We start from the raw sequence: 23,853 nt of genomic DNA, 5'->3' as shown, positions 1-23,853 counted from the left end.
TTTTTTAATGAGTTTTCACAATAAATTAAAAATGTGGATGAAACTCGTAAAGCGAAAGTTAAGCTCAGGATCATGCAAGCTGTGTATGATCCTGTAGATGATTGATACCATCCATTTTTCATTTTATTATGAAAATTCTTTAAAAAATGCATGCTAGCAAAAATTTTATTTTTTTCTGTGTAAATTATTATTATTACTTTCTTTCTGTTTATTATTTTTGTATAAATTATTACTGTCATTTTTCTCCTGTTTAATTATTTTTGTATTTAAGAATAAATTTATTGAAAAAGCTGGAAATATTTTATTAATATTTGCTTCAAATGCTGATTTTCTTTCCAAACTTCATGGATTAATTTTACTAACACATCAAATCAATAGCAAGAATCTGCTTTTTTTTTACAGTAAAAATATTACTTTTTAAAAATAGAAAAACTTTTTTTTTCATTTATTTAAAAATAGTCACAATAGTCAATTCAATGATGTAAGCTTTGTATAAGTAATAAAAGATTAATCGTTTGAGAAAATGCTCTTATGAATTCCAAGAAGGAAAAAATGTAGTGAAATATCCTTAAAACAACAGTCTAGACAGTTTTGTCTTCCGTTGATGCTCTGTTTTTTAATTACGCTCTCCATGAAAGGATTTACCTTTAATGAAACTGAATAGCACACATAATTCATAACATGAACTATAATTTAATGAATAGTGTTTGTTATTATTATCCACTCTTTATTACTATCATTTGAATGGAATTTTGATCATTAAATTCATGCTTTTTCTCTGGTAGAAATTCCTGGATAAGGTATGAATGTTTATAATTTTGTTGTAATTGAAGACTTGGGTACCTCAAATTTGTCAATGTGAAATTAATTTTGAGATATTGGTCGTAAATAGAAATGACAGCATATGTTGAAATGAAACTCTTTTTGGTGCTTTAAAATGCATGTGTGCCAGTGAGTGAAAAATTGTCATAATCTGTCAGCAAATGAAAAATCATTAACAGTAATTACTTCTGACAACAGACGTGGATGAAACTTGCATCTATGACATCTCACAGCAGAGCAGAGTTTAATTTGAGTTACTCATTTGATGTAAACATTCCAGTTTGCAGAATTATCCACAAAAATTCCTGAAAGTAGGTGTTTTCTATGTACTGTAATATCTCGAGTGTAACCCCCCCCCCATTTTTTTTTTTTTCAAAAAAGCATATGAAATTCAATTATGCATGCAAATTATTAGAAATAGATGTATACAAACAGCTGGCAACATAGCAAAATCCTTTAATGACTGATTGTAAAATACATTGTTGGGTGAACGTTTCATAGTATTATACTAGTTGTGGTTGCTGGTTATGTTGACCAGTTTTGGGATACTAGTACTAGTGATAATTTATACTGGTAGTGCGGCTAATTACTGTAGTGATCGACAGTGACAGTAAATAAGGAGTGCTAAGCACAGAATGATGTTCCTTTTGATTGAAAATTTAAAAAAAATAATGTATTGTAAATACTGTCTTATCCTCAAATTTTTTTTTTTTTTTTTCAATTAGGCATATTTAGAATATCGTATTTCTCCTAAGAGAAATTATATACAAAAATTGAAGGAGGTTTTACATATATAAATATGCAAGTACATGTTTATAGTATAGAGAGTACTACAGTATAATGCAGAAATATTCCATATTGCTTTGCACAGAAAGATATGTGCCAACCAAGTATTGGTCTTTCAAAAAAATATCTCTAGACCATTTCGTTCTTTTTCTTTTTTCACCTTCTTCCGTTGCCTATTGGCTTATAAGAAGGGCAGATAAAAGAGCATTCTGTTGAACCAGTAAAACTTTGTGTTGAACTGGAAAAGCCATGACTGAAAATAACGAAAACAAGCAGAGCGAGCGCGGGAAATCAATCGAGCTAGAAAACAGCGCGCGAAAGGTGTAGACACATCCACGCATGCGCAAATTTAGCTTCTCTCACTGGCTACAGCTTAGACACCCGTCTCGCAGGTGTGAACGGAACTCTCGTATTTCATGCTCTTATGACTATGCCTCTATGCTCTTTATGCCGCCGTCTGAATGCAGCTTAAGTGTACTAAGTTTCATAAAGACTGGAATAAATTTAGAGGTGTTTATGTAAAAGAAAATCACGAGCATTCTTCTTTATTCATACAGATTATGTATTTCAAAGCACTTATCAACTTCAAATAACTTTTTTTTCACTTAAACCAATTATTTCCATACCTGTGCGCACATTTTATATTGTTACCATACAGCAGAAGTTTTTAATCATATGCTGAGAAAACTAAGAGGAAATTTACGCCAGGGGGGAGAAATATACGAGCAAATACGGTAGCTATAATATTCACATAGCATGACTTCTACCAAAAATACGAAGAAGAAAAACCTAAATGACAATCTAAAAAAAGCGAAAAGTGAATTCGCAATTTAATCGTCTCAGATTTATAAAATTTAATATCGGAAAAGGAGAGAAAATATTTGAAAGATCTTATAATAAATTCATTTTCTCAATGTTTTGATTAACTAAGTAAACATTAATGAAAAATGCAATACTTTTGCTTTCGGATAAACCTAATGATTTACTGAAAATGCAATGAGTTAAAAACTCTGAAAATATGCAAGTATCAAATGCCATAGAATAGTTAAAACCTCTGACTGAAGGCAAAATTAAATGATTTAAATATTTAAGAAGAGTATATTAAGCGGCATTTTCTGAAAGCTACAATTTTTAAACGAGTTTTCGTGAAATAAATGACTTCTTCCCGTCGGTAAAAGAAAGCGAGAAACATATAAACTTCTCGAATATTTTACAGAGTTATTATATTGCTTGCTTTCGTAGTAATGAAATCAGATCATTTATCATTCTCAAATTCTTTTTAGATTTTCTTAGCTTTAAAGAAATGATATTTAACATGATGGATTTAAATAAACAAAAAAATAAAACATATTTCAATTTCACGTGTTTATTTAATAAATTTATTTAAATTAATTGTATTTAATTACTGTTAAAATATAAAATTATTATTTAAGATTTATGAAATATTATTACTAAAGTCTAACATAGTCTAAGATTTTTGAGAGTTTTTTAAACATCGGAGTTTGGTTTCATTGCCTCAGACTTCTGCAAAAACACATCACGTTTGAAATATCCGGTGGTCTGAAAAGTCATGACGCATCTTTTCTTTGTTCTTCGTAGGGAATAATGAGCAGTCAATAGTACACATATTGCCCATTTATTTTCGATAAATGTTAACCTTTCTTTAATGAGCTTCATAATTTCTCGTTCTCAAAAGAACGCATAGCTTTGTCAGTGAAAATTTAAGCAAGGTACTGATTTATGGCCTGATCTGAATTGAATGTTATACTAAGAAAGAAATTTTGAAGAGAGCGAAACAAGTGAAAATCTGAGGGCACAAGATCAGGCGAGTATGATACATATGGCAAAACATTTTATCCAGACTCCAATAACTTTTGTCAGGTGATCAATCGTGTGTGTGGTTGGGCGTTATCAAGATAGAATGCTGTTCCTGCAAGATTAATGAGCTCTGGAAGTGTCTGAAAGATGTATTCATTGAAACTGTACAGTTGGCGAAAACACACATTTGAAGTGATTTGTTGGCTTTTTGGTAGCAGCTTCCAAGCAACACTGCACACAGGTTGATCATCTGATAAAGATATTTGGAGTTCGGATGAAAAGTGTTGTCACACGTATCATACTTACCTGATCTTGGGCCGTCAGGTTTTCACTTGTTTCGCCCTCTTCAAAATTCCTTTCGTGGTATAACATTCGATTCAGATAAGGCCGTAAATCAGCACCTTATTCAGCTCTGTGATGATAAAGCTAGGTTCTTTTCCGCATGAGGAAGAAGGAAGCTCATTAAAAGAAAGTAAAATGCTATGAAACAATATGGGCAATATACTATTGACTAATCATTGTTCTTTACATAAATAAAGGATCTTAGAAGAACGCAGAAAAAATGCGTCATGACATTTCAGAGAACCTAATAGAATGAAATCTTCCTAAGAAGCCTATTCGCGATTCGAAACGATTCTGGTTTTATATGGAGGTGGTCACTTTTAAGAACATGACTATCGTTGAAGCGTAGTACCATTATTTACTTTTGGTCTCGGGAAAACTGATGACGTTTAGAGACAGAGCAGAGACGTTTAGAGACGTTTAGCGTAGCAGTCGCCGTGAGTTGTTTTATTGCATATAACTTTCTGCACTTGATATTCAAATTAACTGTTAACTCCAAATTTATAAGCCAAATGATTTGAAGTGGGTTGTTAATCTGGTTTCAGGGAGAAGTTTGAAGCATTCTGATGTCCACGAACCAGAAACGTGACTTACATATGTTGGCAAATCTGTGCCATTTTGTATTTCAACACACCATCTGTCTCAAGAGCTGTGATAATTTGCCTACAAAGTGTCTGAAATTTCATGCCTATAGGTTGGCGAATTTTTGTGCCAACTTGTTTTCCCAATGTACCATCTGTCTCAAAAGCCGCGACAATTTGCCATCAGTCAGAAATTTGATGTTCATTGACGAATTTGTGCCGCACGAACCAGAAACGTGACTTACATATGTTGGCAAATCTGTGCCATTTTGTATTTCAACACACCATCTGTCTCAAGAGCTGTGATAATTTGCCTACAAAGTGTCTGAAATTTCATGCCTATAGGTTGGCGAATTTTTGTGCCAATTTGTTTTCCCAATGTACCATCTGTCACAAAAGCCGCGACAATTTGCCATCAGTCAGAAATTTGATGTTCATTGACGAATTTGTGCCACACTGAATTTCCACTGCTCCTTTTGCTTCAACAACACTCACAATTTGCCATCAACGAATCTGAAATTCCATGTATATATGTTGGAGAATCGGTACCACCATTTGTACCATTTGTCTCAAAAGCTGTAACAACTTGTCGCGCTTTATTCAGTGTTGTATTTTAAGGCAATATATGAAAAGGACTTTTGTTATTCCTTCAGGATAAATAACTCCTGTACAAAGTGCTTGTCAGTGCAAACTGGAACTCTATCGTCTGGTAGCTTCTTCTACATCACCACCCTGACTAATATTTATATCTCTGTATGAAGATTACAAGCTACTACTTAATACTACAACATACAAATTATTCCACAACATTACTTCTTAGCGTTCAAATGTAGGTATACTCTGTATCACTCTGTTCAAGCAATAATCTCTGTTGTGCGACATAATGTCATTGTCCAGGAAGGCACCTTATCACAGAACGATGTTTAATTCAAAAATGCATTATGTTTGCCAATTTATGACAGCAAATACTGCAAGCGCATCCGCTTTATTACATGCCCCGTTTTGGGAGTTGTGGACGGCTGCAAATTCCCGCACTTCGCTCCTGTTGTTTTCTTCACAATTCCAATCCCAGTTGAAAGTTTCGCGGTGACTGTCCAAGAATCACGACTGTTCGTCGTGATGTCCAAGTTCATTGTTAAATGAATTCAACGAATGTACTAAACGGTTTGGTTACGACAGCAAATCGATTTCCTGAGCGCTTATACTTGCAGATAATACAGCTAGGTCAGCGTGTATTGTGCTGCTGAAAGAATGTGCTATAAACGCAGCAAATGTTAAAGCAGCTGGGACAATAAATCATCAAAACTATATTACTTGAACTTTGGTAAAGATCCACTTGGATTTATCAACTGTGATTTTTCAGGTCTTGACTATCGCCTACGCTCACAGCTTTCGAGTCCAAGGCTTTTAGACAGCAACAACATTTAAGATTATGTTTATGAAATTTTCCTTAAACCCAGTGTTCCTTTTCGAAAGCAAAAGAAGTGGACATTCAGATGCCGTAAAAGAGTGATAAACCTAAATCCCCAGACAGTCTCAACAGTCTCAGGCTGAATCAACAGAATTGCTAGATCTATGTAGTAAGAGCTTAAAATCTGAAGTGCTGTCCTTTTGCTAAAGAAGCTGCAATGTTTGTTTGTGGGAAGTAGCCCACCCACCTTACCACAAGTCGCCCTGCGGCTTAATTAGGCTACCCCAGTTATGGACGCAAACAGAGCACACACACTAAAGCCGAATTCCCGCAGTTGAGCGATTATTATTGATAGAATTCATGACATCTCTTGATAAGACTTCTCGCATCGTCAAAATCGGATAAAATTCATTCTAAGTTACATTTACGACAAAATCTTTCCTTATATCTTTTAAAAGTAGGCAGGTCTCCACAAAGTGTTTAGCGCCTCCAGTTTTCATTGGAGGTCGGACATTTGATGATTAAATCTTTTAAAGTACGTAGAAAAACGGCCATGACCGGTTAAAATTTAAATCTATATCACTGCATGGTTATTCTTTTTTAATTGTTACCAATCTCATATAGTTATTATTTTTTTTCAGTCATTTTCCATTTTTCTTTCCGTAATTTGTCGATATACTTCTTCATATGGGCTATGGCCTTACTCTTCGTCCCCTGCAGCTGAAAGATTTCAGTGTCATTTTGTGTAATAGTCTCTTAGACTAAAGCGTCTGCTCTATTATTCCAATAAGATCATTTCCAATAAATATCTTAATTGTACTTGGATTTATGATTACTTTTCTCGAAGCCAGAAAAGGTATTCATAGCTAAATACAACACTGATAATGATGGTTCCGTGGTTAGTGACGCTGACTGCATTACGCAGGGGCCAGGTTCGAATTCCGGAGATGCGGTGGATGTTTTTGTAAGCGTATAGTGTCTGTGCAGCGAGAGGATCTCGAAATACACAGCGAGAATAAATTCTCTCGAGAGGCTGGTGGAAGAATGGGAAGACGTTAGAGTGGAAAGGTCGAAAGCTCTCGGATCTCTTTCCGGGGGTGTTCCCTCTCAAAATTCCATCCGCGGTGGAAGCTTAGCGGTTAGCAGTGAGTTAAGTTTATTAATTCAGATCTCATTAAATTTGCAAAAAGCGTAAATAAATCAAAAATAAATTCGAAATTCTGGCTTAGAAGTGCACACATTCAGGCGGAGGACTAGGTATATTCAAAATTCGGTGGGTCTAGGTGCAACCGTTTTTTTCCACAATGGAAGAGTTTATTTGGGTTTGGGTTTATTTAATTGTGGCAAAGCCCACTAGGGCTATCTGCCTAAGGAGAGGGATGCCTTCGTGGAGGACTTTCTAAGGGAAACTTACTCGTGTACACGTTACACATGGGGAAAACCACGAAAACGGCGATGCAGCCAGCCCGTTCGCGGGATTCGAACCTCGGACCGAGCTACCAGTGTTCAGCAACTTTACCGCTCGGCTGTTGGTGGGCCCCACAATAGAAAACACCTACGTACAATAATAATTAATTAATCTTCAATGATATTTATATGATCTCCTCTAGATTTCATTCATTTAATTGTTTTCTTCTCCCTTGATTAAATTTTTTTTTCAAAAACTAGATCATTTTCATATTTGTAGCACTTGTGTAAACAAGTTTCACAAACCGATATTTTTGCCAGTGCAAAATTTTCCGTCTTTCTACATGAACTAACATAAATGCAAACGTCAGAAAAGATGCAGATTGACATTTTACTTAACGATCAAAATAGCTTCTTTTATAACTCCAACGCAAGTAACGGGACGCAATTAGCTACGCTGAAATCGGAACCGACTATTGTTTTTCGGGAGGAAAATTAGGGAGAAAAAAACGTGATACATAGAACAAGACACGCAGCGTCTTGCCAGGCAATAACATTGGCAGTTTATAAAAAAAGACCTTCTAGGAAAATAACTGACTCCCCGGACACTTTTAATTTGATCCTCCCTCCGGTATAACGCGAAGAGGGAAGAAATAACAAAAAAAAAGTCCCGCTTTTGATGTCCTACTGCTCTGGTAACTTTTTTCTCAGATTAGCCGCTAATGAGTGGTTTAATTGCGAAAAGTAGGGAGAAATATAGGGAAAAGATCATTTATCGAAACTGTCAAACAATATTTACGCAATATTTCGGTAAAATTTTAGGGCTGACTTTTTTAAAACAAATTCCAGGGAAGTTGCCAAATCATAACTAGAAGGAATATTTATTAATATTATTTGAAAGTGCTTTATTTGAGATCTCGCTTTCGTACTGAAAAAGTCTGATGTGTACACCCCACGACTTCCTTGTATTGGAATATTAAATTGGGATATTAAATTATACGCATTTTTTCTTGCATTTCATTTAAACTTATTGGATTGAATTAAATGTACTTCGCCAACAGCTTATAAACCACAATAGAAGAAATGCATTCTTTAAAATTCACTCTAGTATTTGTTTACCATAGCGACACTCTGGCGCTAGAATCACTTAACAGTATTAATAATTATATAACAGTTAACTTATATAATAATTATATAACGGAAACTAATTTAACTGTTATATAATCCAATAATTATATAACAGTTAACTTATATATTTCGTTCATATTATAACTCATAATGCACAAAATTTATATCATTTAAAGAATAGAATTATCTAATCGTTGCCACATGTTCTATTCAAATACTATAATAAAGCTAAAATGATGTATAAAAGAAATTAAGCAAACAAAACAAAAAAGAAACAGTTTTTCACAGACGATTGAGTATTTCTCATTGAATTAATTCAGTTCTCACTTTGCGACAAGGCAAAAATACATAAAAACTCAAAATATCTGTATTAAAAATTACGAAGTAAATCTCAAACACTTATTTCCTCGAAAAAATTCCAGAAAGAATTAAGCATGATTTAATTGGCAATAATAAATGAATGCGTTATCTTTGTTGTTGCGAAGCTAGGTTTCTCTAGATTAGCAACAAATCCACTAGTCTCTTGTTTAAATGTAAACATCAATGGCCGCCATTAAAAACAGGCTTAGCGGCAATTAAACAACTTTAAAACTGCTGATAATTCTAAAAATATTGCACACAGATTTACTAAAGGCATAAAATCCTTAACTGGAAGATAAAAACAACATAATTCAATCGTTTTTAAAGCAAAAAATGTACAATTTACCAACATATAAGAGTAAAGAAACTGAGATCACTGAGCCGGGTAACAGAGTGAATATATATATAAATATATTTATATACGTTTGGTGTGGCCGATTGCAACCAAAATACGAGGTGCACATCTACATCTTATAGCAGTCCTACATACAAAATTTCAACGTTCTGAGGCTACTCGTTTTTGAGTTATGCGAGATACGTACGTACGCACGCACGTACGTACATACGTTCGCACAGACGCCACGAAAAATTCTCTTCAAAATTAATTTTAAAGCAGTTTTATAATTTTTTTGAAGGAAAAGAGTCTTTTATTCTGTTCTTACGTACAGATATAACGCAAAAACATCGTTAAATTGCATTCGATAGCGGTCAAAATGGATATTTGCGTTGAAATATGCTGCCTGAAACTTTTCGCGATTACAATACTTCCTTTTTACTTCGTACAAGGAAGTAAAAAGTGGAATTTTTCATATGATTTTAAGCAGTTGATATTTCGGTTATCATTCTTCCCGCTTCTGTTAACTCCATTATTAAATAACGAAGACTATGTTGTATATGTTTGTCTCTCTTACCGTGGATAATCGACGACACGCAGAGCTATCAAATTTTGAATAACTTAGTCCTCCACCCCAACATGCGCATCATAAAACACAAATTTTCAATCTGATTTTTATTTATTTCATATTTTATACGAATTTAACGAATTCTTGTTTAAGAAACTCAAGCGATTTAAAAAGCATGCAGTACGATATTCCTCGAAATAAAACATTTTCACCTCGAGCGTGCCAGATTGTTGCCATTCGGCAAAATGCAACATAGTTATCTTTCAGTTTTAATAAACAAAATTTGGCTATTTAAAAGACCCATACTGTCACATCCTGGAATAAAATACTTTTATCTTCTGCGCGGCAGTGTGTTGTTATTCGGCAAAGCGTTAAATATTTAACTTTCAAATTGTGTTTTAAGTGTGTTTTGTTCATTAACGAACTAGGCGATTTAAAAAAAAAAATAAAATAAACGCATTTCTCAGAAATAATTCTTCTATTTACAATCTTACATTCTATTCTTCTATTATCTATTCTTCTACATACATCTTATTTTCTACAGTTTTCGGTAATTTCTACCCATTAATGCATCATTCTCATTCTCATCCTAAAAATGTGTAATGATTTTAATTACAAACCTAAAATATTGCATTTTGATTGCACTAATTTAATAAATCTTTCAGGTCTAACAATTCTAGTTTCAGATGCAATATAAATTATGCAATGAAATGTAATGTGTACAAAAGCTCATCGCAGAATTTTCTTAATACGACAACCACTTTTAATTATATTTTTAAAGCGTTTCATTTCTCGGCGCGGAAAACCATTTTTTATTGTTTTAACAATTAAATATGGAATATTAAATCTCCACGCGGTTTCGAGTAAAATTATATTATTTTTAGTCTGCTCCTTCTACTACTTTATAATATGCAGAGTAGTCATAAAAAACTTTCGCGATGTATAAATCCCTAGCGGCCTATCTGTTTAACTAATAGAAATGAAATTTCAGATGTTGTTATTTGAAGATATGCGCTCGAGATTGTGATGATTTAAAACAATAGAGCTCTCACGGGTATGGTTACAACGAAAACGTTTCGAAATTTTCGAATGGTAACACTCCATTTTTCCTGCGCATATTAATCAGCACATTGAAAAACCATAAATGGCGTAGGATTGGTGCACGCGTGACGAAAATTACCGGCGTAAAACAATGCAAAGAATGGCATTGTAAACGACAACTGACAACACAATAAGAAAGTGCATTGATGCACATTGCACAATTCATAATAATAAACTCCAAGAATTGCGTCAACTGCGTTGACGAAGATCCTCGCGATGTGGCACCAGCGCTTTTACAATGAAGCTAAAGTTGTTGTGTGGTGAGGTACCGTAAGAACATTCCTTCTGAGTCCATACTTCTTTGAAGACTTCCCTTCCACAGGCACGAAAACTTGCTCCGTCACAAGCACTCGGACTTCAACAATGTTGCAGCATTACACAATTCCAAAATTGCAGCAGCGAAATATCGTTAATGACATTGCATGGATGTGAAGTGCTGCTCCTCCGCAAGTCGCTAAACGTGTTCCTCAAATGCTGCAGCAGCACTCTGGAGATAAGAATCATTTCCCGCAACTTTGCATTTTCTTGGCCACCGCGATCTTCCGATCTCACTCCGATAGAAGTCTGGTTTTGACGTTATATGAAATTTAAGGGGTACTCATCAAATCCGCAAGATTTATCAGACTTGACAGACGTCATAGAACGTCACGGTTGTGCACATTTTTCATGCGATGTTACGTTCTTCGTTGTTCTCGACAATACCCTGCATGCAATGCTTTATCGTTTGTGAAGGTGAGCTTGTTGAAATCATATAATTCCATAACAAATTTTTTCCTTTCCTGTCTTGCGTTGTCATTGTTGCTTTACAATAACCTTCTTTGCAATTTTACTCCAGCAGTTTTCGTGATACTATAAGGTAATTTCTCCCACCTTTCTGCAAGCTTCCGTGGTGTAACGGTAGCACACTCGGCGCGTATTGGAAAGGTCCAGGTTTGAGTCCGGGCGAAGGCATTGCACATTTTTCGTGTTTTCTATTTCAAAACTACTAATGCCTCTACAATACGTGTATCGTTCTAGCACTATTTAGGATTTTTCAATGCGCAGATTCATTTGCGCAGCAAAAAAAGTGGATGCTTTTTTTCCATAACCATGAGAGTTGTGACCATGAGAGTTCCGTAACTATGACAGTTGTATTGCTTTAAATCACCCCAATCTCGAGTGCATATTTTCAAATAAAACTATTTGCAATATCATTTCGATCGGTTCAGCGGATAGGCCGCTAGAGGTTCATATATCGAGGGAGTTTTTTTATGACCACCCTGTATATTTGCAATACTAATACTAGGTGAAATATAGACGGTTTTGCCTTATTTTGCTATGGTTTTTATTGAAAAATTTGATAACAGGGAATACAGAGCTAGTTTTATAACAATTATCATATATGGATGTAAAATATATATATATATATATATATATATATATATATATATAAAAAAAATACGATGGCTTTGCTCTTTGAGAACCAGCAACCTTTAATTAATTTTCTGCAATTCAGGATCTTCCCCTAGACTAGTACCTTCTAGAACATTCGCGTCTATTACATAACCTCCTCAAATAAATGCTGCGTCATAAGTTTTTCTGCATTTTTCTAGAAGCTACTCTGTTACATAACCTTTCATATAAATGCTGCGTCATAAGTTCTCCTATACAGATGCCTTCTCGCCTTCGTTCTGCTAACGCCTCCGCTATGTTCCTCTTTCTTTGTTAGAACGTTATAACGTATTAAAGTCAGTCGTATCTAATAATTCAATTACTGAATAAGTTATTTGAGTAACGTCATCAGGAAAAAATCATCTGCTCTAAAATAAAATAAAGATATGCTGTTAAAAGTGAAAAGTCCTGAGTCGTCATTTTTCTCCGTGGTGCAATCATCCCAGTTTCGTCAACCATCTGCCAAAACGTGAAATGGAATAGCCTCACCATTCACCCACGATGTGTTGGAATAACTGAAAACATTACATATATATGTAAGAATATGTAAAAAGATTAAATTAGAAGCGAAAATTAATCCCCTTCTGTATTCTAAAAATAGTAACCTCTGTTTGCAGTGCTTCATTTCGAGGAAAATCTATATCATATGACTCTTACATAATTCTGATGATGTAAATGAAACTAAAACTCAAACAGCCAACAGAAATTTTACAGCGATATTAACCATCCAATCAAAATGCATTGAGAACCAAAACTAACTGAGTCTGAATAGCGATTTCACTCTGACCATGACGCACTTGCTTTCACCGCTTTGGCTTAGCTGGACTGCTGTCTGTCTGCTCCTTCGTTTTACTGCAAATCCATCAAACATGTAAGCTTTTTGGAATAGGCACAACATGTTTACTGAAATAAAATGGCCACAACATGTTTACTGAAATAAAAGTTAATTTAAATATACCTTGATTGCCAAATTTCTTATTCATTGTGGGTCGTCGTTTCAGCATTCTAAGACGTTAAAATTTTAGCTGTTCGTTACGGATACAACCGCCTGCGTTCTACTACAGAATCTATTACATACATATATATATATATATATATACAGTACAACTCCAATTATCCGAACTTCAACTATCCGAATTGCTGATTATCCGAATCGCTTTCAGAATTTAAGAAAAAAATTAAGACAGAAACATAGTGTTGGACAATCAACGATTCCAGACATTAAAAGAGGCAAACCCACACTTTTAAACTTCGTGTCACTGGTTGAAAACGAAGATGGAAGTTCTTCAAGAAAATCAATGAAGCCAGCAACAAACACAAATTTAGAAGATGTCGTTTTCAAGTGGATTTTGCAGCAACGTTTTATGGAAAACCCAATTTCGGGTCCGATTCCTTGGGAAAAAGCTAAGGTCTTAGCTAAGAAGCTTGACTGGTTATACTTTAAAGCATGTGACGGCTGGTTAAGAAATTTTAAGTGCAGGCACGGTGTCCGTCAAACAGTTTACTTTGACCGAGATGTTCAGCAAGCAATGACGTTCTGCACTTGTAAGTACTGTACAGTACGCTATCTTACATGGACGTAAAAGTGTTGCTTTCCCCTTTTAGTTAATTTAAAACCTCTTTTCCTTAAAAAATAGTTTTCTTTCATTTTCGATATACAGTACATACAGTAATTAACAAAAATGTACGTCGACCCTTTCTATGGAAAAAATCCGGTTATCCGAATGGGGTTCGGTCCCAATTGATTCGGATAATTGGGACCGGACCCCATTCGGATAACCGGATTTTTTCCATAACGTACTACTGTATTTTTCTTTATAGATTTTTATGTTTTTAAAGCAGTAGAGGTCTAACAAATACTAATTTAAAATACTAATTAAAATACTGACTAAAAATGTTTTTAATAATTCATGATTTTAATTGAATTACTGTTTCTTGAAGACAGTACATAAATAATTTCTAATTCTCTCTCTATATATATAGTTTTCTTTATAGATTTTTATGTTTTTAAAGCAAGAGAGGTCTAAAAAATACTAATTTAAAATACTGACTAAAAATGTTTTTAATAATTCATGGTTTTAATTGAATTACTGTTTCTTGAAGACAGTACATAAATATTTTCTAATTCTCTCTCTCTATATATAGATATATACACATTGCAGTAAAATTCTTTCTTTTTGTACTTTTTTTGTACATATGCATGAAAGCTGGCGAATCTAAATGATCATAAGCAAATCGAATATAATTCTATGTTCATTGTAGTTCCATTTATAAAGTCTCCCTCCCCCCCGAAAAAAAAAACACTTACTAAATAAACGATTAAGATTTTTTTTATTTACAGTCTCTCCCTACATCATATACACAAAGAAAAGCTATTATATTATTGAAGTTTTCATAAGTGTACAAAAATACGCACTAATATAGAAACAGAATTCGAATCAAACCACGCATAAGTGTTATTTAACGATAAAACTATTGGCAGTTAGAATTAACTACCGATAAAATCCTCGAGAAGCGTACATTTCTACATTCCCTCGGAGAACCTTAACCCTTTCCTCAGTACGCGCGTGGAATAAACTTATCCTTCATGAAATTCCTCCTTCCAGCGTCCCCCCCTATATATATAAAACCGCCTATGAAAACGGCCTTCTTAATGGACAGCCTATTCCCCTTATCGCGGCGGAGGGAATAAAAGCAGGGATCTCTCGAATTAATTAACACTCCACTGACCCCATTCGTTTCATAGTTTTTTTCCTCTTCTTCTTTCCTACTTCTTCTTCTCTACCATCCCTTCGTTTCATTTCACTTCTTCAAAGCTGTGGGTGTTCATGGTCGCAGATATCTTTCTCCCGACTCTTAAAGTAAGTCGTCGCATTGTTTGGGTAAAAGGTTGCCCGGGTACATTCGGCAGATTTCCAAAGTGCGGGGGTTGATAACTTATTGCAAGCTAACACATGTAATAATACTACTCAGTATTACATACTGTCAAGTTTTATTCTTTAAAATACTCTTTATGAATGAACAAAAAACATTAAAAAAAACCTTAAAAGTTTCAGATTTTAAAAGACGCCGAAAAGTGCTTGTTAAGGTTTCTTACGCTTTCTCTGAGCTTGCAGCTGACCAGTCTGATCTTGCATTCGTTCCAGCTAACCCATTTTGGGGGAAGTCTTTTTAGCTTAGCTTTGTTATTAAGAATCGTTTTCTTTGCACTTATGCCACATATAATCATGCAGGAAAATCACAAAAATTTTAAAAGCGGCATACGTTTAAGAATTCCCGATGCATTTTTCTATTTTTTTCAATCTTTTCTCAGTTCATCATGTAAAGCTGTCAGTTTTTTTAGTGTGGCGGCTTTCAAAACTTTCTTTTTAGCATTTTATTATTATAAACATTTTGCATGTTAATTTTATTTATTAAATATCACGCTCTTCACACCTACGCTACATAAATTTAATTCAGCAGCAAAAAGCAGCAAATCTTTAAAATTCCCGATAGAGCGGTTAGAAGTTGCCATACATACTTTTATATTCGCTATATTATTTCTTTAAAAACTAGCCTCTTCTAAAATATTTATCATAAAAAGAAAAAGTATATAATCATATAATCAATGAACCCAGCTAGTATAATTTCGTAAAAATATTGAGTATTTCCAATTACACATCTCATGATTTTAGAAATCAGTCCCACTAGAAAAGCAAAAAATATTTTTTTAAATCTGTATTTATTACTTTTAAATCGCTTAGTTTATTACTCAATAACAATCTAGATTAAATTTGAAAGCATCTTGGGCTTCACAGATTGGCAACAGGTTGGCACGCGAAAGATAAAAGTATTTCCTTTCCGGCCGCAGAAACACACTGCTTTCATAGAACCGAGTTTGTTAATTAAAACTGAAAGCTAAATATCTTACATTTTTCCGAATCACAACAGTATCCCGAGCTGGGGATAAAAATATTTTATTTTGAAAAGTGTTGCCACTGCTCGTTTTCAAATCGTTGAGTTTGTTAATCAAAATTTCATTAAAGCTTTACGAAATATGAAATAAAAAATAAAATAAATTCGAAATTCAAAATTCGGGGTTCCAAGTCTACTTGTTTGGGTGGACGACTATGTGTATTTACAATTCGATGGCTGTAGGTACCGCCGTTTTATCACAATGCGAGGAATATCCACACACATATGCAAATTCTTCATTACTAATGTCTTTAAAAATAATTCAGGGTGGTAATTTTTGGTGGCAACAGTTTGAAAAGTGATATGCCGTTTATACTGAACCAACGCAAAATCCCATTTCGAGACTAATAGCCCCTTTTGGGCTAAAAATTAAGAATCTCTGAGTGAGTGTGTAATTGGAGTATGCACCGCGGAAAGATCGTGACATTTGCAGCCTCAAATTTTGAGCACACACACACACACACACAAAAAAAAAAAAAAAAAAAAAAAAAAACCCACCTATTTACAACATGAGAGCACGTATGAGAGAATAAGATATTTTCTTAAATTGTTCCCTACTTAAAAAACGACTAGGAAGAGGCTCGAGATCCAGATGACCAGATTCAGGATGATCCAAATGAGCATTTTATTGTTAGCATCATATTGTTTAAAACATCATATTTTAGTTCGGAAGCTACTTTAAAAACTATTAATTTAGAAGTCAAACAACAAAAATCAGCGATATATTTTCAAATTTCACAGAACTAGTTTCGATGGTTTTACCGAGAGCGCAAATGAACGAGATAAGGTATAATGATAAGATAAGAAAACCTGGACAGGAGATAAGCTACTGGCGCCATCTGTTGATGAAACCAGAACTAAGACATAATTTCTTTAAAGGCTGAAGGCAAAGATGGATTGGAATTAAGGTCGTTAACTAGAGGAGAAAAATTTTTTGAATGTGAAATGCCTCTAGAAAATCCATTTCACCAATGGAAGATGTGTTTTAAATAATTTTGGCAGCAAAAAAATTGAAAGCGTGATTTTCGAACCAACAAGGGGCAAGAGAAGACTTCTGTGTTTCCTTTTTTTTCTAGCATTTGCCTCATGTTTCTTAATGTGAAATTTTAAGGCTTTCTTAGTTTGGCCAATGTAATTCCAATCCATCTTTGCCTTCAGCCTTTATAGAAATTATGTTTTAGTTCTGGTTTTATCAACAGATGGCGCCAGTAGCTTATCTCCTGCCCAGGCTTTCTTATCTTATCATTATATCTTACCTCGTTCATTCGCGCTTTTGTAGCTGAGGATGATGGTTCGGTAAAACCATCGAAACTGGTCCTGTGAAATTTGAAAATATAACGCTGATTTCTGTTGTTTGACTTTCTGTTGTTATAAATTAATATTTGTTCGGCGTGTTATTGTATCTTAATTACTGTAAAAATTATTAGACATTTCAGACTAGCAAAAATGAAAAATTACTAGTGGCTTTGCCAGGATAGGAACCACAGATTTTCCAGTTTCCTAGTTGGATGAGCTAACCATTTTGATCCGCCATGATAGTTCTCAGGCGCGCAATGCAAAGGTTACTTATACAGTGACCAAGACTTTCGTCGTTTCTTTGGCACAGCATGGCGTTTATTTGGGTCATATTTCTCACTAAAAGAAGGTTTCATTTCAGGAATTAAACGACTTCAGCACCAGATAACCCACGTCATTTCAGAATTTCCCCATATATCAAAATATTTTGGTTTTCTTTTTTAGGCTAAGTAAACATGAACTTGCCAATAGCTTATGTGTGTCTTTATTATCATTATTGGATTTAAAAACCACAAAATAAACACGATAATTTGCAGGATAATTTCAAGAAACTTACTTTGTTTGAATGCATACACGACGTAAAATAAGCAACATTTTGTGAATATGTAATCTGTGGAAGAGCTCCACATAAAGGTTTATACTTTTTTGCATATTTTTAGCCCAAATGAAAGTTAGCTCAAAGGGCTATTAGTCTTCGAATGGGGTTTTGTGTTGAATCACTATAAAAGGCTGAATCATTTTTCTGATTGTTGCCACCAAATATTATTCCCTGTATTTTATTTAAAGAAATTAAATAATGAATCTATATGAATTATCGCTTTGTGAAAATAACAGTACGTAAAGCTATTAGATTCTGAGTAAAGTAATCCTCCACCTGAACATGAACACCTGGAAGACCGAAATTTGACTTTCGAATTTGTTTTATTATCTATTTCATATTTTGTGAAACTTTAACGAATCTCTGATTAAGAAACTCAACGATTTCAAAGCGGGCAATGGCACCACTCTACGGGGGAAAAATATCTCCAGCCCACGACACTGTCTATAGGAAATTCCAAAAATATGCTGTTTTAAAATATTATATGGTATTGCTGTTGAACTAAATTTTATGTGGTTTTGGGTTAAGTGAGAAGAATATGATATTTAATAAATAAAGGTGACATATAAAACGTTAAAAACACACTCCTTTGGAAGTAATATAAAGCCTGGAAGCTTTTTTTTTTAAATCGATGAAAATATTTTTCCTGTACAAACAGCCCTTGCGTGCTTTATCTTAATTAAGTCAACCAAGCAATTATTTCATCGGTAAGTGAAGATGACCCATTTTGAATATGAACGAATGTTTTAAAAATATATCTAGAAATTTATCGACCATTGAAGATTATGTCACGTATAAAGAATATCCATTTTCTGCGATTTTAATTATTGACAGCTGATCAGGAACACACGACAAGCACACCAGAGAAAAATGTGAATTTTTCCTATGTGAATTCACGCAAATTATTTTTAAGTATCAATATGTTTTATAGGTGTTGTTTTTTAAGAAGAATGGATTAAAATATTTATGAATAAAAGATACATTGAAAAAAAATGTATCATATACGGGTATTGAAAAAAAAAGTAAGAAGCAGAGTAAAATTTTTTAATAAGCACACATTTCGCCCTTTTTTATTATATATTGCATATGAATAAATAATTAGCAGTTTGTAAAGGCTAAAGAATTAAGAGGCTGTCCTAGTTATCTCAAATGGGCATTTTAAAAAGATTTTTTAAAATGCCTATTTCAGATAACTAGGACAGCCTCTTAATCGGGCCAAAATGTTTCGGCTTTAGGATGTCGCAATTAGCAAGAATATTTGATTTGTTGAATAATAGTTAGAATAGCAGACATTCCTCAGGTTGGAAGAAAAATAATTAATAATATTGCATGGAATATATGTATAAATACAATTTTCTGCATTAATTTGAAGAAGGTAATAGTGAGAATTTTAACGGAATTACGCAAACAAAGTTTGATTCTCTGCCCCGCCCACAACCGGTATAATGGTTAGTGACTCTGACTGCCGTACCGAAGGGTACGGGCTCGAATCCCGAAGAAGGCATGGATGTTTGTAAATGTATAGTGTCTGTACGGCATGGGGGCACTTTAAATATGTGGCGAGCCGAAAGTTCTCACGAGAGATTGATTGTAGGAGAAGAGATGTGGGAGACGCTCGGACAATTCGCTCTCAGGTATTGTCCATCAAAATTGGGGGGGGGGCGGAACTGAGCTAAAGTAGAGCTGTCATCTGTATCGTGCTCAACGCAGACAAGTGAGATAAGGACACGTGGTGTCAGACAAGTGACGACAACAACACGTTTGATTCTCTGCCATGAATAAATAAGCTGTAGATTTGTTTTTCTTAATTTTTTTAATCAAGAAATTGAAATAATTTTCTTACCTGTTACAACAGATAAAAATGATTCTGAAGGTACGTTTCTGACTGATTCGAAGTACTAATCGCAAAGTTCCTGGATGAATTTCAAATACATGCAGCTTGCAATATCTCAAGCTAAAACTTTCCCGATATGTTTCGTCTAAAGAAATTTGATTGCATTTTTATATTGTGGTACTTCAGTGATCCATTTCGTTTTACATGATAAACAATTATTTTTTTATTATTACATAACCAGCATATTCATAATTTTATTATATCCCTCTAAAATGTCAAAATTTTAATTTCTTCCAAAAGTTTTTATTTTAATTTTCTAGAATATATACAAATATAAATAATTAAATATATTATATATACGTATATATATGTATATATTTCAATTATATGTATACTATATATAATTGAAAAGTTGAAGTGGATTGAGAAACAGAAGAAAGCGATGCATATTATAAGCGTAGGATAGAAATGTAATTTAAGCTAGAGGCGGAGGATAACTTTAAAGAGAGGCGGAGATGACTGGGTCTCCAGTTGCCATTTAAGCAGGGAAGAATTTAAAGAATTTTCTCTTTCCTTGTAGCATGCCTTCGTAGTGCAGTTGAAAGCACACTCGGTTAGCGAGCTTATGGTCAGGAGTTTAAATCATGGAGGGCATTGCTGATTGTTCTTGTTTACTTCGATAAACCTAATGACTCTACAAAGCATTCAGATATAACAGATAAATAAATAAAAAAATATAAAAAATAAAAATGAAATCTGAAAGCACTCTCAAATTTTTAAATTACGCTCAAATGGGCATTTCTTTTCATTTACAGACACATATACGTTTCGAGAGCATTTGGAGTAACACCACTTTGGGCTAAAATTATTTAAAAACGGCATATCTTGCGAGTTTCCGATAGACAGTCTCGCGCACTGGAGATAAAGATGCTGTATTCCAAACAATGTTCCCACTGTTCGCTTTGAAATTGTTCAGGTCAGGTTTTTAATGAAAAATTCAAAGCTTTACAAAATATGAAACAGACAATGAAACAAATTCAAAATTCCGTCTTTCATGTGTCCATGTTCCTGTGCAGGACTATGCTATTCAAAATTTGATGACTCTGTTGTTTTCTCACAATGCGAGAAAAATGCATGCATTCATTCAGATTAACAGGGTGATAATATTTGATAGTAAAAATTTGATAAGTGAGTCAGGCATTTAATGTCATTCAACGTAGAATGCCGTTTCGAGACTAAGACCTTTTGGAGTAACGCCCCTTTGGGCTAATACATAGATGGATAAAATAAAACAAACTGTGCATATAAGCTTATTCTACACTGTTTCAGTTTTGAAAATTAAATTGTCTGTTATCTGCATGGAGGATAATATAATTTTTACTAAGAACAGTAGTGATTTTTATAATACCTTTCTTAAGCAAGTTTTTGAATATTTGTCTAAGAATATTAAAAAAAAATAATCAGTTGTCTTTTTTATAACCGTGATACTGATGCCACTAAACAAAATATTTTTTAATAATTTACTGGCCTTTATATAAATAATTAAGAAAACGTATTCCTTTCAGTATGCTTATCCCGAATCTCTCAGGCGCTGTAATGTTTTTGCTAAAACAAAAACATACAAAAACCCAACATCTATTATTAGACTGCTATTGATCTAGTTTCTATTAAACACAAACAGACTAAAAATAAAGACTACCGAAGGAAAAAAGCTATATTTCTACTAATACTGCTACCCGAGAAAGCCCGCAGAAAAAAGAACAGAAGTTCGAGAAAATAACAATAGTTCTTTTTCTCAACCTCTTGGGACGTAAACACTAAAAGTGGCTATGAAAAAAAGAACGGGAAGCTACAATGGAAGGCCAGATAAATGAACAGTCATTCTTAGAACGGCGAAATTCTAAAACGAGGGGACCGAATCACCGGCATTCGCTCAATAGTTCGGCGAAGTTCCCATTTTTTGTAATAACTAGTGAAATAAAATGCTTTCTCATTTTATAATACTTGGAAGTAACTAAAACCTGTAAAAAATTGCTTAGGATAGGATTTCCGAAATGTTAGTGTACTTCATCAAGAGTGTAATTTAATTTTTCTATTTTATTCAGTTCACAAAAAATATAGTGCATTAACTAAAAACAATTTAAATTAGCTAATTATGCTTGTTACCGTGGCCGGTGGCGCACTGGCTAGCGCATCACGCAGCAGCATTGCAGGTCCGCGGTTCGATTCCCGGGCTGGGCAAGGTCCACTCAGCCTTTCATCTCTTGATTTACATCACTTGGGTTGATAAAATGAGTACCAAGTTCGCTTGGGGACTAAACACTTGAGCTCCTGCGACAAGCTGACCACTTGTTGAGGGCATATATTTACGCACTCCGGGGTCCACGGTCAAGAAATCAGATTTCGAGCACTGCAGGCCTTGGCCCATTAGGGATGTTACGCCACTGAGTTTAGTTATGTTTGCTACCAAGACGCATATGTATAGTAAATGATGGGTATGCGTGTGATGATCGAAAAAATTCCATAGGTGCCCGTTTTATTTCTCATTGAACGGTCAAAGATTGTACCGTGACCTTCGTGAAGAGAAGGCTCTTGCAAAAGTTACGGCTACACACAGTATGTCTGTCTCTAGCACAGTTCATTAAATTATAATAGTTCTATTCATAGTTGTCGATACACACCAGGGGTTCTCCACCGGGGGTCAGTCAGAAAGGGGGCTAACCGGGGGTTAGTTTCAAAAAGGGATGAATGCGATTAGTCTAACATCACTTTCTTCTTGTTATGCCATTAAAATTATCTAAATCTAAATAAATGCATATATATTTTTTTAGTTTCGGAAAGGAAGGGGGGAATGATCTTCTAACAACGGCGAAAGAAGTGCATGGAGCAAAATAGGTTGAGAACCACTGATATAGACCCTCAAGCGCCGGTATGACATCGAGAGGAGTCAACTGAAAAAGTAAATTAAAAATATCTAACATGGATAACTAACCAAACTACAACGATTTAATTTAAAATTAATTTGATGTAGTGCCCCAGGCTCCGACTTCTGAAAAGCATCGTAAAACTTTATAGGATCAGGGTACTCTCTTTGGCCACATAAACTCTACGAGATCATACTAACGAGCCTGGAGATTTCTCGCACAGGCTTAAAGGAAACAACCACAGAAGAAGGGTAAAAATAACTCCTTATTACGAGTATTATCAACTAGGAACAGAACGGTACGTACTTCGTTCTTTACAATAACACCGACTACTTGCGAAGGAACATAAGAATCCCTACACAATACATTCAAGGCTAAAGATTAGTGCTAGTCTAGCACTTTAAGTGACGGCTAACTAGATTTACACGACAACCTACTCGGCGTCATAATTATTTAAATGGCCAAAGAAAGGCGTATCAGGAACTCCGCATAACAGCAACGAAAGATTCGTAACGTACGCTGGTTAGCGAAAAGACGCTTTGAATAAGTCCAAGATTCACCCGTTTAAATACTCATTTCACTTAACTTTAAATTTTCATTCTGGCGATGAAATGTGAAGGGAAGTTGAGGAGTTCAGAAAAGATAACAAAAATTTGAATAATTGTTTAATTGAACTACGGAAAACCCTACATCCTCACCTTAACACTTTTTTCTAAGACAAATTTGGTTTCATATATGCAATTTTAATTATGTACAAGTTCATAACGACAGTAAAACCTGATAGTATGTTTATACTCACTTATTTTCATTATGTCATATAATATCTATCGGAAATCTATAATTTTTATTACAAAAACAGGAGTAAAAATCTTTAATTACATTTTATTTTTATAGTAACAATTTAAATAATCGAGACAAAATCAGCTGCAATGGCGTTATTAGACTGAAACTTTGAAACTCTCGTTTTAAAGTTGTTTGGTATATTGGCATAATAATGTTTTCTTTTTTAAAAAGCTTTTGAGCGAGGAAAGAAGTCTAAAATGGAATTAGATACTTCTTTTTAAAATAAGTTTCTATTCTTTTCTTAATTTTGAGAAGCATGATTTAACAAATTATTACTTTGATGTAGTAAAGCTGTAGCCAAATTTATTATTTGAA

At 34.2% G+C, this 23,853-nt stretch overlaps 1 long non-coding RNA gene across 1 annotated transcript in view; it reads right to left on the bottom strand.

The window, feature by feature from the left end:
- LOC118205303 (uncharacterized) overlaps window positions 1–23,853 on the bottom strand; it is a 473,901-nt gene that overhangs the window by 49,813 nt on the left and 400,235 nt on the right. The gene's annotated exons all lie outside the window — the stretch shown is intronic.

Source organism: Stegodyphus dumicola, chromosome 9 (assembly GCF_044657685.1).
Source record: "Stegodyphus dumicola isolate Sdum_Otavi_A_Nest chromosome 9, ASM4465768v1".
Lineage (NCBI taxonomy): Eukaryota > Metazoa > Arthropoda > Arachnida > Araneae > Eresidae > Stegodyphus > Stegodyphus dumicola.
The sequence above is the reverse complement of the archived record's forward strand: the minus strand, read 5'-3'. Positions and strand labels throughout refer to the sequence as shown.